Raw genomic sequence first — 17,241 nt, forward strand, 5'->3', positions numbered from 1 at the left:
GGCCTCGTGCGGAACCCGCCCACCACCGTCGCGGCGTTTCTGGCTGAAGCTGTGACCATGGAGAAACTGTTACAGCAGCTATGCAGCCAGTACGGTCGGCCGCTGAATTCCATATCCACACTACCGCCGTCTGACCGAACCGACTACAATCCCGGGGCAGATATGAGCTCCCTTCGCGACCTCATTCGCACCGTGGTTCGCGAGGAGCTCCAGAAAGTTCGTGGAGCTCCTGGCGCAGCTTACCTGGCCAGCATCATCCGTGAAGAGGTCCAGAATGCACTCACGCCACCAACAAGTACAGTCGTTCCACCACCACCCCCGGGCCCCACCGAGCGGATGACTTATGCTGATGTCACACGCCGCCCAGCCCTGCTACCCACCCCTTCGCCTTACACGCAACCTCAGGTCGCTGTGCACGCTGCGGCACCGCTGCCCCTTTGGGAAGATCGGCGCCAGGCGCCCCGGAAAACTGATCTCTGGCGCGCTCCAGATAACCGCCCTCTCTGCTACCACTGTGGCGAGGCAGGTCAACTGTACCGGCAGTGCCCTTATCGTCAGATGGGCCTTAGGGGATTTTCCCCCGACAGCCCTCGTCCACGGCCTGGTCAGCGCCCTCAGGACATCGCCGAGTACGTAACCCGCCAGCGTACGTCACCCGCCAGTCTGCCACATTCTCCTCGTCGCGAGTCGCGCTCGCCTTCGCCTCGTCGCTCTTCACCCTCTGGGACACGGTATACCGCTGGACGCCATGGTTCCTCGAGTCCTCATCGGGAAAACTAGCTCCGGCGACCTTTGGGGGCGAGGCCGCCGCACACCGATTCGCCGTAAAGCTTCCACCGCCGCACCGCTCGATTCGCCCCGACGTTGAACGCCGAATTCCTGTCCAGTTTTCGCCGCACAGACCAGATCGCCCCGACGTCGTCCGCATCGCCGACCAGTTATCACCGCCGTGTCGCTTAAATTGCCCCGACGCAGACCACACAACTGCCGCCCAGCTTCCGTCGCCGCACCGCTTGCTTCACTCCGACCTGCCGTCGACATTGAATTGTCCCGACGCCGACCACCCAACCGCCGTCCAGCTTCCGCCACCACACCGCTCACTTCACTCCGAACCGTCGTCAACAGGCCCTGGTCTTGGCCGGGTCTCCCTGGACATCCCTATTATCGTCGACACGAAGGAGGTCAGCGCTTTAGTTGATACGGGAGCCGATTATTCTATCCTTAGCGGGCGGCTTACAAGGACACTGAAAAAGGTGATGACGCCATGGAACGGACCAGACATACGTACGGCAGGCGGACATGTGGTTGCACCACTGGGTATGTGTACAGCCCGGGTTACGGTGCGAGGCTGCACATTTGTTGCGACTTTTCTCGTTCTACGCGAATGCTCTCGTGATGTTATTCTTGGCATCGACTTCCTTCGTGAGCACGGTGCCACTATAGATCTACCGAACCGCTTGGTGACGTTTTCCGCCAAACTGGCCACTGAAAAGCATGAGTACCGCGGGTCCCACTCCACGCTGCGAGTCGCCGATGATAGCCTCACAATGCCACCACGCGCCAGCATCCTCGCCAGAGTTATTTGTGACGAGCCACATCGCGGCCTCCGAATTGTTGAGCCTAATGTCTCCCTCTCACTCGCCTTGGGAGTTTCTGTGGCAAGAGGTCTTTGTTTCCTTCGTGGAAGAGAGACGGAGGTACTTGTCACCAATTTCTCCAATGAACATCGACATCTGTTCCGTGGCACTGTCATTGCTTACGTCGACCATCTGCACGAAGTCGCCGAATGTTTTGCTTCAGAGGAAGCTACGCCTAGCACTGAACCGGATGATGCCGTACACGCTGTCGACATCAATTCTAGCCTTTCCTCCGTTGAAAAGAGGCAACTTCAAGATCTGTTGCTGGAGTTTCGTGTGTGCTTCACGTCTTCATCTAAGGTGCAGCAAACGTCGGTCATTAAACACCGGATTATCACGCATGAAGGCACTCGACCTATCCATCAGCAGCCCTATCGTGTGTCTCCTCGGGAGAGAGACGCTATCCAACAGCAAGTCAAGGAGATGCTCGCCGATGGCGTCATTCAACCTTCAAGCAGCCCATGGTCCTCGCCTGTAGTCCTCGTTAAAAAGAAAGACGGAACACTTCGTTTCTGCGTTGACTATCGGAAACTGAACAGTATGACAAAAAAGGACGTCTATCCGCTGCCACGGATTGATGACTCTCTCGACCGACTTCGCCGAGCCAAGTACTTCTCCTCCATTGACCTCAGGAGTGGTTATTGGCAAATTGAAGTTGATGAGAGGGACCGTGAAAAAACTGCCTTCGTAACACCAGATGGGCTCTATGAATTCCGCGTCCTCCCATTCGGGCTCCGCTGTGCTCCTGCCACCTTCCAGCGGATGATGGACACTGTGCTCACAGGTCTTAAGTGGCAGACATGCCTTGTTTATCTCGACGACGTAATAATTTTTTCACCGACGTTCACAGAACACCTACGCCGCCTGAGAACTGTTCTCGAAGCTGTCCGGTCTGCCAACCTTTCTCTCAAGCCTCAAAAGTGCCACTTCGGGTTCACCGAATTGAAGTTTCTTGGGCACATCGTGAGTGCTGATGGCATCCGAGCTGACCGTGAGAAACTTGCTGCCGTTGCTGCCTTTCCCGTCCCCGCCCACAAAAAAGCAGTCCGACGGTTTTTGGGGCTGTGCTCCTATTATCGTCGCTTTATCAAAAACTTTGCACAGATGGCCAGCCCTCTGACTCTCCTGACTCGAGATGACGCATCATTTTCCTAGGGCGCCGAGCAGCAGATGGCTTTCGACGAGTTACGACGCCGGCTCCAGTCACCCCCGATACTGGCACATTTCGACGATGATGCCGACACAGAATTACACACGGATGCGAGCAACGTCGGCCTTGGTGCCGTTCTAGTTCAGCACCAAGACGGGGTCGAGAAAGTAATTGCCTACGCCAGGCGTGCACTTTCCCGTGCTGAGTGTAACTATTCCACCAATGAAAAAGAATGTTTGGCGGTAGTATGGGCCGCTGCCAAGTTCCGCCCGTACCTTTATGGCCGACCGTTTCGCGTCATCACTGACCATCACTCGTTGTGTTGGCTGAAAAACTTAAAGGATCCTTGTGGCCGCTTAGCACGTTGGGCATTGCGCCTACAGGAGTTCGATTTCGATGTTATTTATAAGTCTGGCCGGAAGCACACCGATGCCGATAGCCTGTCCCGCGCGCCCGTCGGCCCTCCTTCGTCAGATGCCACCGACGACGATAGCTTCCTCGGAGCAGTCACTACGTCCGATCTCGCCTCCAAACAGCTTGCCGACGACGAGCTGAGACTGATTACTGACCATCTTGAAGGTGGGCATCCTACAATACCCCGGTACCTTGCTCGGGGGTTGTCGTCGTATTGCCTCCGCAATGGGGTGCTTTATAAGAAGAATTCTACGTCGAGTGCAAAAACATACCTGCTAGTCATACCGGCTGATCTAAGGCACGAAATCCTCCTGGCCTGCCACGACGAACCAACTTCAGGTCATTTTGGCTTTACACGCACACTAAACCGAGTCCGGCAGAACTATTACTGGCCACATCTTTCTCCGAGCGTTAGACGTTACGTACAGACTTGTCGACAATGCCAGCGGCGAAAAAAACCCACGCTCAAGCCATCCAGTATGTTACAATCTATTGAACCACCCCTCACACCCTTCGAGCAAGTGGGCATGGACCTTTTAGGCCCATTTCCTTTATCCTCGAACGGACACAAGTGGATCGTAGTCGCCACAGACTACTTAACACGCTACGCTGAAACGAAGGCCCTTGCCCGAGGTACTGCCGGCGAAGTTGCTCGATTCTTTATGAACGACATTGTGCTCAGACACGGTGCACCGTCTACCATCATTACTGACCGAGGAAAGGCGTTTACAGCTCGGCTACTGCGGGACACCTTAACTCTCAGCCATACCGAGCATCGCACAACAACAGCGTATCACCCTCAGACAAATGGATTAACGGAACGACTAAACAAAACTTTGGCCGACATGATCTCAATGTACATCGACGTTGAGCATAAAATGTGGGACGAGATCCTGCCGTATGTCACCTTCGCCTACAATACGGCGCCGCAGGAAACCACGAAGTTTACGCCGTTCCGTCTCGTATATGGCAGAGAGGCCCGCACGATGTTGGATGCGATGCTTCCGTGCGGGGAAGAAGCGGTCGAACCCGACGCCGCCCATTTCGCAGAACAGGCCGAGCAAGCCAGTCAGCTGGCCCGCTTGCACATCAAGGAGCAGCATGCCACCGACGCTCGACACTGTAACCTTCGGCACAGGGAGGCCCACTACGAACCAGGGGACCAAGTGTGGGTGTGGACCCCCGTGCGTCACAAAGGCTTGAGCGAGAAACTACTCCACCGCTATTTCGGACCCTATAAAGTCCTACGCCGCTTAAACAACGTTAATTACGAAGTCATTCCAGATGGAACTGTGACCGTCAGTGTTCGACGCCAGCGGCCTGAAATTGTGCATGTGGTGCGCTTAAAGCCGTACTTTTCGCGTGACTGAGCGTTCCCTGCAAGTGAAACCTTGCGTCATTGTACAGTTCACCTCACGCCTAATTTTTTTTTCTTTCTTTTCTCCTCTCACCTTGTCATCGGGACGATGTTTTCTTTCCCGGGGGGGGGGGGGGGAATAATGCCACGTGCCTAGCGCCGCGCGACAGCCGTGTTTGGTGCCGACGACAACGAAGCGGTGGTTGGCACGGGCGGCGCGCTGGTGCTGGACGCTGTGACTCTGTGTTCGAAACGACAAGCCGACCTCATTCTCGGGTCCTTGGCTACGTGTACTTTCACGGCTGCCTCTGACTTCAGTCGTGACAATATATATATATATATATATATATATATATATATATATATATATATATATATATATATATATATAAATAGTCATAGTTACCATATATTAATGTACACTTTCGAGTATATTCCGAATAGGTGAAAAGTATATATGCGTTTCGAAAATGCTAGACCTGAGAGTACGCTTAGAATCCTACTTCGAATACGTGAAAAATACATATATATATTTAGCATAGTGGGAGTGTTTTCAAAATCTACTTTTGTAAATATGAAATTAATTAGTGCCAAGTACACTTCGAGTGTCGCTCCTTACTGTAACTTATCTGCATATTACGATTTTTTATTCAGTTTTTATCTCTGTCGCAAGTAGCATTTACCTTGACTAACAGGTGTATGCTACTTTAAACGAGTAATAGCTAGAAAGCACACAGAGTACCGAGCTAAGAATGGTTGAGTAAAAAATATCTGATACATAATTCTCATAACCAGCGCCACATTGACATGCGCTAGGGACGAGGTTTATTGCCCCACGATGCCTATTAATTGCTTCCGACACGTGCCATAAAGTTTCCACACGCACGTAATGGTTGGAGCTAGGTGTAGGGTAGACTCGCCTGAAAATGTATGTAATGTGCGCTCGCGTAAACTTTGCAAAGCTCGACAGCAAGGGGCTTTAGAACGGAGACAAAGTTCGCTTATTGGGACATTTGTAAATAATAGCCTTTTTGTTATTTGTTAGCCAGCTCTGAAAATGCTTTCATGAGAACATTTATGAGCATATTTCTGTTCCATTTCCGGTATATTATTTCCATTCGCAACTTGCATTGTATTTCTGGTGCATTTTGAGCGTATTCCTAGCATGCTAGAAATATATTTCGGCACAATATTCGCACACTTTCTTCTAGCATGAAAAAAGTTCATTAATGCAGTTGTGATGCCTTGAAAATATACGGTTAGAACATTATTCATCCCTGCCTAGCAAGCCGAACTTTATAAAGTACAGTTTTAATATGTTAGAAATACACTAAGCGGGCAGAAATGTACCTTTAACGTATTTGGAGAAGCATGTGGTGTTGTACTCCTAGTTAATTTAAAATGTAAAGAGAATTTATTGGGTACATACATACATACAAAAACGTACATTACTCACAGACCAAAGAACTATACAAAACACTCTATGGTACATATACATAATAAACTGAAAAACATGATTCCCCATAGAGAGGAAAACAATAGAAGGGAGGGGGGGGGGGTTCTAATAAAGGACGGCAGGCATCTCACGTGTGCTCCCCCGTACAACATAGAAGCGCAGGTGCCAGCGTCGCAGGAACCGCGTGTAGTCGTCCGTTTCTAACTGTCCAGACAGATGCTTCCAGACGACGAAACGCAGCCTCTGCAAGGCTGGGTACATTGCGGGGGTGGGAGTGCGGCGAGCCTCAGTGAGGCACCTGCGACGCCACAACACAAACAGAACCACAGTGAACACAAGGTGTTCAAAAGGGTTGAGCCGGCGCCTGACGCCGGGGTTCATGCGGACGTCAAACATCCTATATGCGAGCCACCCCATTGTTCTCGCAACTACACATTAAAAAAAAAAAAACATGTGAGAATGTTTATAACGGATTTATTGTACATTTTAAGGCGAAAGCATTTAATGCCTCATAGATGTCGAAAGAAGGCTGTCAGCAGAGGTGTCTTGCTTTCTAAATCGAGAGTAAAAATAAATTAAAAAACATTATCTCCACCGGGAATCGAACCTCCATCCCTCGGAGCCCAAAACTTTACCAACTGCGCCAGGCCCATTTTTTTTTCTTTATTACCGGTCATCACCAACACAAAACAAAACCAACAAAAACGCGCTACAAACAGAATGCTCACAGCAGAGCGGTTACCACAAGCATGACACTGTTAATACAGAAGCCGGCAGGCTCATACGAGTTGCCTTTAAGTTAAAATTCCTTCAGCTCGCATAGTGGTTCGACTCTTGAAATCCAGTCTGGCACAACGGCCTTCAATTTGTGCATTTCAACCGATGCGTGTATACTCTCGCGAAAGTAGAGCCTTGCAGGGCGGGCGTCAGGGTCATTTTTTCCTTCATTGGCTGACTTTTCAAGACAACACAAACACACACAAGACATTGATATAATAAAGCTTATGACATAGACAAACTGCCTCCTTCCTTTGGCAAATCCCACCACAGTCCTCATACCCAAAATTGATGAAGCAGATAGGCTACTACAAGTAACATCATACTGGCCAATTGCGCTCACGAACGTTGATTACAAAATTTATGTGAAGGTGTTAGCACGAAGGCTGCAGTTGGTAATCCAGAAAATCGTTGGGCCACATCAAACGTGTGGGATAAAGGGACGGTCTATTGTTACAAATATACACAAAGCAAGAAGTGTATTAGAATGTTGTGATGGGGGGTCATAAATTGCCGTGTGGCCATCCTGCAAAAGGCGTTCGACTGTGTTGCCCATGAAATTCTTCTTTGTTTAATAGACCATATAAATGTTGGTTTTGTTATTCGTGAGGGCCTGACCCTGGCGTAGCGAAATTGCACTACGAGATTAGTAGTAAATAAAAATCTGGGGGTTCCCATTAGCCTGCAGTGTTCTGTGTGGCAGGGCTGTCCCATCAGCCCTATTTTATTCTGCATTCACATTGAAACCCTTTGCTTAAATATCTTGGACAATGAGAATATTACTGATTTTCGTTTGCAAGCCGTGGAAATGAAGCTGCTGGCGTACGCCGATGATAATGCGGTTTTTACGGTTAACCAGGAGTGTATAACCGAAGTTGTTGATTCTGTAAAAACCTTTAGCGACGTCACAAGCAGTAGGGTAAACTGGTCCAAGTCCCTGGGACTCTGGCATGGTAGATGGCAAAATGCTCCTGATAATTTTGCAAACATGTCCTGGGTGACGACTCCGGCAAAGTACCTTGGCGTGCCACTAGAATGCTATCGTGATAGCGAGACATATTGGAGAGCATGCACAGATGACATGCGGGAAAGGGCAGATAAGTGGAAAGGAACTGGCTTATCTATTTTTGCCAGATCCACAGTGTGCAACCTCTTCTTCATTTATAGACTGTGGTACGTGATGCAAGGTTTACACTGTGCAATATTGAGTGTGGAGAAGCTGCATAGGATATTCGCGGTTTTTGTGTGGGCTTCAAAATGGGAAAGATGCAGCCACACGAATTTATTTAGAAGTGTTAAGGATGGCGGCGTGGGCGTATGCATCTTTTTTTGCGGCAGATTGTCAGCAGATTTCGGTTCCTGCGTGGCATTCATGATACATTTTTGTTCACTGTCTGCCAAATTAGGCTTGAATGTGCACTGGCAAGTTTTGTTGTGCCAATCGAATATTACACGGGAGGTAGTTTTGATTACTTTAGAGAAGTTGGTCAAAGTGTGCGATTTCTTTCTGCAAAATTTTCAAAAGAATATTTATCAACTGTGAAAAAGAAAAAGTTGTACAAAGATTTGTGCAACGTTGTTCTTCCGGAGCCCATCTATAGGGCCATATGCAGGGGAGACCCTGGCAGGAAGAGGGTAAAGAGAATGAAGGTACCTGCAGCGGCTAAAACTTTATTTTTTAAGTTGCACGCTGGAACTTTGCCAGTCAAAATGTTTTTGCAAGACAAAGGTTTATTTCTTCCGGGGGGTGCACATTGCTTAATTTGTAAAAAGCTAGAAACGATAGATCATGTATTTCTCCTCTGTTGGGAAGGGGTTAATTTTTGGGATGTACTTCAAAGAACCATAAAGAAAGATTTACCTATAAACTGCGAAACGCCCTTTATTTGCTTTCTGTATTGCATGGAAGTACTTCGAACCAATTTAACCAGCCACGCCCCGGATCTTGAAACGCTCTTCATAATTCCCTTTGTCTATTGTGAGGATGATAGCGGGATTCCGCAAGTGACAAATACTGCGCCTTTCCTTTCCTGTAAACGAATTATAAAACACCGGTGAACGTTTCTGCGCCCAATGCAATGCTGGTTCTGCTCGACAAGGGTTGCGCGATGTACTGTCACAACAGGTCATGACGTCACCAGGCGATTCATGCCCTATAGGAAGCTGACCCCACCGGGCGTTCGATCCAGGCGACCGTAAGGCGCCATTCATTTGCCGCTTTCTCGAACGCCGCACCAAACAGCAAACAGGTGGAGACGCAGATGTCTAGGAGGCGCTAATACAGCAGGCATCAGCGTCTTTTGAAATTGATTTACAGGATAGAGAAGGCGCAGTAACTGTTAGAATTCTGCGCGGATACATGTATCCCTGTCGTAAAGGAAGGCAGGAGGTGGGAGTGAAAGAAGAGAGGGAGATAGAGGGGCTGCAGTGGAGTGCTACGATCCGAAGCGCTATAATGGCTTCCGCTTCATCGCACTTTATTGGCCCAAGTGCATTCTAGAATTTTTAAGTATGGGGAGAAAAAGTAGGAAATAAATACGAAATTATTACAATAGATTTCAAATGCATTTTCAGCACATCATTAATTTTTTAAGAGATTATACGACCAAACGAGCTGTGCAGGTTGTCTCCTTATAAGTCGCGCATTATTTTGCACTATATGAAAACTTGAAACTGCGTCGGTTCGCATCACTCCGCAGTCGCAGAAAAACGCTGCACAGTAGAGTGCACATTCACTATCAAGCAAAACAAATACATATCTGCAATCTACCAAGAGTGTATAGGGTTAATCCGCAATAGTTCCTGGAGGCTCAGTGTGTGACTTTCCTTCTCCTCCTAGTTTTTCTATTTCTGCATGTCCTCACCACATTGGTGAAGTGCCGACAAGAAGTCTACAAGGCTGACGACCACGATATAACACCTCCCACTTGCCCAGAAAAATAGAAGGCAGCTCGAGAGGTTCATTACGCCTATTCTAAGCAATGCCTAAGAATGTGAATGCAGTCTTTATGCAGACCTGCAAAATAGTTGACGCTCTGCAGTGAGATGGTGACGAATGGCTTGAACGTTCTGAGCCGTACTCAAATGAAATCGCTGGCCAATAGAAACAGGCTTATACTAACAGTTTGTGTAAGGGCCGCTGGCACAAGCTGTCTACAAAACAACGCACCATTCTGGAACCTTTAAAGGACGATATGACAGCAGTGAAAAATCAGATTGCATGCATCTTGGTAGACGTTCGTAAGCACCGACAGCACCGTGAACTGCTTACTCACCGGAGGTTTGCAGCGGGTCCTGGTATGCAAATGGAAATGCTCTATCACCACCAACTATATGCAGCACACCTGGTTCATTTAGCCCTACTCCCAGAGTATCTTCTGCATTGCCAGGCAATTCTGCAGAACTCCTGCTCCGTTTCATGATCAATCAGTTATCTATCACACCTGTTATCGGTTCTCTTGCAACTCTTGTACTCCTAATGATAGATTGCGTGCACCGGCATTTTTGATGTGCTGAAATAGAACTGCCGGCACTTCTCCAAAAACGTGAGGGAGCTAAAAACCCGTCTTGGCTTGACAAAGTTTCAGGTGGTGCGTGCCCTGTTACTTCATGAGGCTGATGTATGTATGTATGTATGTATGTATGTATGTATGTATGTATGTATGTATGTATGTATGTATGTATGTATGTATGTATGTATGTATGTATGTATGTATGTATGTATGTATGTATGTATGTATGTATGTATGTATGTATGTATGTACGTACGTACGTACGTACGTACGTATGTATGTATGTATGTATGTATGTATGTATGTATGTATGTATGTATGTATGTATGTATGTATGTATGTATGTATGTATGTATGTATGTATGTATGTATGTATGTATGTATGTATGTATGTATATATGTATGTATGTATGTATGTATGTATGTATGTATGTATGTATGTATGTATGTATGTATGTATGTTGGTTGGTTTGTGGGGTTTAATGTCCCAAAGCAACTGAGGCTATGAGAGATGCCGTTGTGGAGGACTCCGGAAATTTCGACCACCTGGGGTTCTTTAACGTGCACTGACATCGCACAGCACACGGTGTCAGTGCACGTTAAAGAACCCCAGGTGGTCGAAATTCCCGGAGTCCTCCACTACGGCGTCTCTCATAGCCTCAGTTGCTTTGGGACGTTAAACCCCACAAACCAACCAATCAACATACATACATACACATACATACATACATACATACATACATACATACATACATACATACATACATACATACATACATACATACATACATACATACATACATACATGTGTATGTATGTATGTATGTATGTATGTATGTATGTATGTATGTATGTATGTATGTATGTATGTATGTATGTATGTATGTATGTATGTATGTATGTATGTATGTATGTATGTATGTATGTATGTATGTATGTATGTATGTATGTATGTATGTATGTATGTATGTATGTATGTATGTATGTATGTATGTATGTATGTATGTATGTATGTATGTATGTACGTATTGTGGGGCTCCGCAGCCCCTTTAGGTGTTTTAAACCGCGCGCGCGTCTTTCTATTTGTATTGTTTGCACGGGCAGCACGAGTGCGCATGAGCAGCAGATAATCTTGGGGGGCGTGATGTTAGCGGCGACAGACGAGGGTAGATAAGCGCGTCAGAAGCGAGGCGCGGGGCCCTTTTTTCGCCCGGCGGAAAGGCCGGCGCGGGGCAACCGGCGAGCGTCATGGGCCAGCAGGGTGTGCACGTACGACCGAAAGAAGATCGCCGACGCGAAGATGGAAGCAGTGCCTGCAGGAACAGCCTAGGCGTATTTCTGTGAGTTGCTGAGCCGCGAGGAGGAATCTTTCTTGTGTCGCCGTTAGCGCTTTGGCCCCATTGCTCGTTTTATTCGCTCCGCAGTGTGTTTTGTTTCGCCGCGGTAAGGCCCTGACATTCTTCCCGCTTTCCGTTGGTCTTCTATTGTCGCGCGCGTGAACAGCCTGTTCTTAGCGCAGTAGCGCCTTATGTTTCTCTGTTTTGCTTTTTTTGTTTATCCGGAATAAACCGGTGTTTTTAAGAGACTGAATTTGTCACTCGTCGGGCCAGACCATGGCTCGCGGACCCGTTTTTGAAGGCGAGGCCCTCATCTGGCGCCCAACGTGATTTTTGCTCGAGCTTTGGTTTGCCCCGCGAGTGTCGCAACTTTAGTAAGAACATTCCATGTTTTCATGCGTAGATATGGCGGATAATCTCAACTTACCTGGCGCAAGCGCCCAGTTGAAAGCTGGATTTCCACCTCCCACCCATGCGGGTTCTATGCATGATCAATTAGGAGACCAGAAAAGTGAACCGTCGGATTTTCAAAGCGGAATTATTGGCCTACTGTCCCAGCTACTTGCGTCAAAGGCAGAATTTAGAGAAGTGATGGGAAACGAGCCAGTTTCGTTAACGCCCACTCCCTTGTATCGCGATAACCATCTGCAGCTAAATTTACCCATGCCGAGGTTTGAAGGATACGCTGACAAGAAATCTGTTGGCGATTTTCTTCATGAACTCGATGACTATCAGATGGCAATGACAATTTCGGACAGTGCTCTGGTCACACGTGTGATTCCTGTAGCTTTAGTAGGTTCCGCAGCAACCTGGAGGCGTAGGAAGCGGCCATTCACAACAAAACAGGACTTTGTACAGCGTTTTCGGGAAGAGTTTTTGCCGCCTGACTACGTCATTCGTATCAAGGATGAGCTTTGTGCCAGGACGCAAGGCGAACACAAGGGTTTGCTCGAGTTTTTGCGTAGCTTTCAAGAGCTGCACGAGCGGGCAGATCCTGGAGCTCCGGAACCAGACAAGGTGGCTCATGCCATATATCGGTGCCATCCGAGGTACCAGCCATACCTCCGGCGCCGCCAGTTCATAGACTTCGAGGACATGGCCAGGGAGGCCTCCCGCATCGAGGCATCTTTTCTGGCGGAGCTCAACTACAAGCCACCTCCCCCAGCGGAGACCTGCCTTGAGCCATCCTGTGCATGGCTCGGATCATTGGCAGCCCGCAGCGTGATGGCCCCCAGCTGCCGTATGGGGACAGGCGACTTGCACGAGGTCGCAATCCCTGGTGCGCCTCCTGTGACTGGCAGACTGCAGGGGGTGGCAGGCCGGAGCGGGCCTCCTACAGTGACTGGCCGACTGCAGGGGGTGGCAGGCCGGACCGGGCCTCCTCCAGTGACTGGCCGACTGCAGGGGGTGGCAGGCCGCACCGGGCCTCCTCCAGTGACTGGCCAACTGCAGGGGGTGGCAGGCCGGACCGGGCCTCCTCCGCTGACTGGCCGACTGCAGGGGGTGGCAGGCCGGACCGGGCCTCCTCCGCTGACTGGCCGACTGCAGGGGGTGGCAGGCCGGACCGGGCCTCCTCCGCTGACTGGCCGACTGCAGGGGGTGGCAGGTCGGACCGGGCTTCCTGCGGTGACTGGCCGACTGCAGGGGGTGGCAGGCCGGACCGGGCCTCCTCCGGTGACTGGCGGACTGCCGGGGGTGGCAGGCCGGACCGGGCCTACTCCGGTGACTGGCCGAGTGCAGGGTGTGGCAGGCCGGACCGGGCCTCCTCCGGTGATTGACAGAACGCAAGGGGTGGCAGGCCGGACTGGGCCTCCTCCGGTGATTGACCGAGCGCAAGAGGTGGGAGACCGGACTGGGCCTCCTCCAATGATTGACCGAGCGCAAGGGGTGGCAGGCCGGACTGGACCTCCTCCGGTGAGTGACCGAGCGCTAGGGGTGGCAGGCCGGACTGGGCCTCATCCGATGATTGGCCGAGCGCAAGGGGTGGCAGGCCGGACTGGGCCTCCTCCGATGAGTGACCGAGCACAAGGTGTGGCAGGCCGGACTGGGCCTCCTCCGGTGAGTGACCGAGCGCAAGGGGTGGCAGGCCGGACCGGGCCTCCTCTGGTGAGTGGCCGAGGGCAAGGGGTGGCAGGCCTGAACGGGCCTCCTCCGGTGACTGGCACACTGCCGGCTGTGGCAGGCCGGACCGGGCCTCTTCTGACTGCTGCCTGCTACAATGCGGGCGAAGGAGCGTGGCCAACACAGAGCCTGGTGTTTTTGTCATCTCATCACCCGGCGGTCACGGTATGGTGCTGCTGCAGACGTCAGCCTAAGCGACGTAAGGGACGAGGAAAGAAGTCGTCTTCTCTGGCCCAGACAGCCCCGGCACCAGAGGTGATTGGCGGCCCCTTTGAACGTGAATCACGGCCCCAGGACATCAAGGACCAAACGGTAAGCGATTTGCCGTCCACTTTCCGCCTCCAGGATGCCCGCCCTGATAATGCACCATTGGTGGCTGTTAAAATAGCGGGGATAGAAGTTCCCGCTCTACTGGACATCGGTTCCACTATTTCTGTTTTTGGCGATAAGGTTAAGCGAGCATGCGATTCAAGACATTTGCAGTTACGAGAAGTGACTACAAAGCTTCGAATGGCGTCGCCACAGATAGCGTCAGCAACCTCTGCAGCACGCCTAACAGTTACCGTGAATGGTCGCAAAATAAGGCAGCGCTTCCTGCATCTTCGCGGACCCTCTTGTCCGGTAATTTTGGGCAGTAACTTCATCTCGAAGGCAGGGATCATTGTTGACCTACATTCAGGCAGCTACCGATATGGCATTAATGCAGAACCACTCAAGTTCATTACAAAGATTACAGAGCGTCACTCAAATCTTCTGGTCGCGGATCCCCCCTCAGTCGGAGTGGCAGAAAGTGGTGTTTTCACTGTCCTGCAGTCTTTCACAGGGTCACAAACGGATAGATCCAGAATCCAGGCGACACTTGAGCCCTTCGCTACTATGTTCACGGAGGCTCCTGGTAAAGCTAACGTGCTGACGCACAGGATTGACACCAGCAGCTCCCGCCCGATCCGTTTCAACCCCAGGCCGTTGAGCGTCCACAAGCGAGGACTCCTGGATGCCGCTCTGGATGAAATGGTGGCTACCGGTGCAGTAAGACCCTCAAAGAGCCCTTGGGCTTTTCCCGTTGTTCTTGCGCCTAAGAAAGACGGCACAGCACGCTTATGTGTTGACTATCGGCGGCTGAACGCTGTAACAGTCAGAGATTTGTACCCTTTTCCGTCGACTCTGTTATGTATACGCTTGGATCAGCGAAATTCTTCACTACTCTAGACTGTAGCAGGGGTTTTCTGCAGATACCAATTGCCCAGAGTGACATCGAAAAAACTGCATTCACTTGCCATCGGTGCTTATTCGAGTTTGTTCGACTGCCTTTCGGTTTATGCAAATCACCTGCTACTTTTCAGCGCGTGATGGATATAGTGCTCGGAGACGCGAAATTCAACTATGCAATGGCATACATGGACGACGTCGTGGTGTTTTCAGAAAGCCTAGATGAGCATTTGATCCATTTAACCACTGTTTTGCAACGAATGAAGGACGCAGGCAACACCATTAATCCACGCAAAGTGCAGTTGGTTTCACGCAAAATCAACCTGCTTGGTTTCATTGTTGAATAGGGCACAGTCCGGCCTGACGAGGAGAAACTGCAGGCCATATTGCAGCTGTCATCACCGACAAACTTCAAAAGCCTGCAGCGATTCTTGGGCATGGTCGGTTTCTACCGCCACTTTATTCCAAACTGTGCGGACCTGGCAAGACCCCCTCATCAGCTTCTCCCCGCCCGTTGGTCCTGAACAGACACGGAGCAGGAATCTTTTCGGGCGCTGTCAACAGCTATCGCCGATACTGTTCGTCTGCGGCTACCGGACCTAAACCGGCCCTTTACAGTGCAGACTGATGCGAGTGAGTATGGAATAGGTCCTGTTTTACTTCAGGATCACGAAGGGAAGCTTTGCCCCTTGGCATTTGCAAGTCGCACTCTCTCATCGCCGGAACGAAACTACACGGTAACAGAGAAAGAGTGCTTGGCAATTGTATTTGTGCTAAAAAAGTTTGACATGTATTTGGATGGGGCTGAGTTTGCAATTCAGACCGATCATCAGGCACTGTCTTGGTTGTCAAAGCTGCAGAACCCAGCCGGCCGTCTAGCCCGCTGGGCGCTCGCACTTCAGAGATATAATTACAGGGTGGAGTACAAGAAAGGCACCTTCAACAAGGCAGCCGACGCCCTGTCCCGAGCTCCGTTACCTGCAGATGGCGAGCAAGCACCGCAAGTCCTGGTGATCGCAGAAGCCGCTGATGCCTGGGGAACGCTGGTTTCCCGTCAACAGCTGCTCGAAGCTCAGCTGAGCGATCCTCAGTGCATCCAAATACGAAAGGGCCTGGACAGCGCCAACCCTGCAGGAAACACAGCGCCTACCGGCAGCTATGACTGCTACCTGGAATCAGAGGATGGACTTCTCCTGGATATATACCCACTGCCGACACAGGTGGGGGTGAGTCTCCATTTCGTGTTGTAGTACCAAAGAGCCTCCGCAAGCTCTTTTTAGAGTATTTTCACGACACACGCCTTGCAGGCCACAGCGATGGCAAGAAAACATATGAAAAGTTAGGTCGCATCGTGACTTGGCCCCGCATGAGAAAGGATGTCGTGACATACGTCCGTACTTGTCTTACATGCCAGACAGCGAAGGCAATGGGAGGTAAACCACCGGGCTTCTTGCAACCTGTGGAGAGCCGTTACCCGTGGGAGATTGTTGCCTGCGACGTAATGGGTCCTTATCCTAGATCTGTGAACGGAAATCGCTGCTTGCTAGTGGTGACTGATCATTTTTCTAAATGGGTCGAATTATACCCGCTGCGTAAACTGGACTCAAAAGTAGTCTGGGATAAACTCCTAGACGCATTCACTCGATTCGGCTTCCCGGCGCAGCTAATCACTGATAATGCGACTTATTTCACGGGCAGGATATTTGCTGACACCTGCAAAGCTGTTGGCGTGCTGCACAAAAAGACTACGCCCTACCATCCTCAGGCCAACATCACAGAGCGGGTCAACAGACACCTGAAAAACATCCTCGTGGCTTTCACGGAACGTCACAAAGACTGGGATTTGCGAGTGCAGGAGATGGCTTTCGCCACAAGAACCACAGTAAACCGGTCGACTGGTTTTACGCCGGCAGCTATTCTTTTTGGCCGGGAGCTTCGATTTCCCATTGAACATGCCCTTACCCATGACTGATTTACAGGCTCCCAGTTATTCCAGGTTCACTCAGGATCTCTTCAGTCGTCTCGCTGGAACTCTAAAGGAGGCCAGGGAGAACTTGGACCTCGCCTACCTGCAGCACTGCGGCCAGTACAACAAGGACAGGCGTCCTTTGCAGTTCGACGTTGGGGATAAAGTACTCCGCCGCTCGCACCCGCTAAGTGATGCCACAAAAGGATTTGCCGCCGCTCTCGCTCCTCGATGGACTGGTCCTTTTGTAGTAATAAAGCGTCTTTCGCGGCTGGCTTACATGCTTCGTCATGTGCAGGGTGGCC

Source organism: Amblyomma maculatum, chromosome 6 (genome assembly GCF_055883805.1).
Source record: "Amblyomma maculatum isolate TAMU_Amacu chromosome 6, ASM5588380v1, whole genome shotgun sequence".
Taxonomy (NCBI): Eukaryota; Metazoa; Arthropoda; class Arachnida; order Ixodida; family Ixodidae; genus Amblyomma; species Amblyomma maculatum.